We start from the raw sequence: 1,581 nt of genomic DNA on the forward strand, positions 1-1,581 counted from the left end.
GGCGGGGAGGGGGAGGGGGGAGCTGCCGGCAGGGCCCCGTGTCCTACATTTGGGGCTGGGTTTGATGCAGGGTCTGCTCCATCCCCGCTGGCACCACATCCAGCCCCATCCATCGCCAGCCCCATCCACACCCGTGGCCTGGCCATCCTCCATTCCCATCCCCATTCCCATCCCATTCCTCAGCCCTATTCCCACCCCACATCCAGCCCCCACTCATCCCTGCAGGACCCGGAGCATCTCCTGGGGCACATCCCTGAATTCCCCACGCCAGCCCTTGGAGCTGCTGTCAATCAATCATTCCCTAAAATTCCACCTAAACCTTTTCCCAGCGCTCCCGGTGCGGGCGCAGCCGAGCACATCCCGGGATTGCTGTCAGGCCACGCTCGGCTGACCCGTCCCTGGAGACGGACACGGATCCACCCTCGGATGGGAATTGTTTGCCAAGCAGCTCCCGGGGAATGATTCATCCTGATTTTCCGTGGGTCAAGGCTCCCGGCTCTCCGTGCCGTGTCCTGGCCGTGTCCAGCCCGTGGTCTCTCCTTGTCCTTGGCCTTGGAGCACCGGGCTGGGCTCAGCTCATCCCGCTCACCCCTGGAGAGGTTCCAAGCTCAACCCCATTCCAAAGGGGGAGCACGGGGATGCTCCTGCCCCATCCCAAAAGGGGACGGGGATGCTCTGCCGCAATTCCCGAGCGGAGCTGCACTCCCGACGTGTTCCAGTGGGATGATTCCCATCATCTCCCCCCCAAATATTCCCACTCCTCACCAGGGCTGGGACTGGACCCTCCACCCCCCCTGTCCCTCCATCCCCCCTGTCCCTCCATGTCCCCAAATGTCCCTTCCCGTCCGTTTTCCGTCAAGTGCTGGGAGATCCAGTGCTGGAGAGCGTGAGGGCCTGGGAGGGCGTGCGGGGTGACCAGGGGTGCACTGGGGGACTCTGGGGTGCACTGGGATGGTCCGGGGTGGGATCCAGGGAGCTCTGTTGGGGCTCTGGGGACTCAGGAATTGCTCCGGGGTGGGGCTGGGCTGTCCCGGGGGGGCTGCGGGGTTAATCCGGGCTAATCCTGCCCTGGCACGGGCACCTGCCCACACCTGGAAAATCCCACACGTGCCCGAGCCCTCCCCGAGTCCCTTCATAAGGGGCAGAGCCCGGTCCCGGCTCATCCCTGCGTTCTCCTGGTCGTGATCCGTGTCCGAAATCCACCAGAATGATGAAGCTCTGGACCACGCTTCTGCTGGCCGGGCTCGTCGGCAGCCTGGCCACTGCCCGTGAGCCGGGGACACGGGGTGGCACCAGGGGTGGCACCGGGGTGGCACTGGGGGGGTCCCGGTGGGTGCAGGAGGGGGATCAGGGTGTCCGGGGTGTCCCCAGATGGGGTGCAGATTGTGGGGGAGTCCTGAGGGTCCCGACCCCCGCCCAGGTGGGCGATGCCACCTCTCCTCTTCCTCCCACAGGGCCTGCGGAGGAGGCGAGTCCAGGGGCTCCCGCGGAGCTGTTGCACCCCATCAAGGGCCTCCTGGGGGGCCTCCTGGGGCTGGAGGCTCTGGGAGAGAGCCCCGTAGAGTCCGAGGATCCTGAACT

The sequence above is a fragment of the Corvus brachyrhynchos genome, unplaced genomic scaffold (assembly GCF_000691975.1).
Source record: "Corvus brachyrhynchos isolate BGI_N302 unplaced genomic scaffold, ASM69197v1 scaffold933, whole genome shotgun sequence".
Taxonomy (NCBI): domain Eukaryota; kingdom Metazoa; phylum Chordata; class Aves; order Passeriformes; family Corvidae; genus Corvus; species Corvus brachyrhynchos.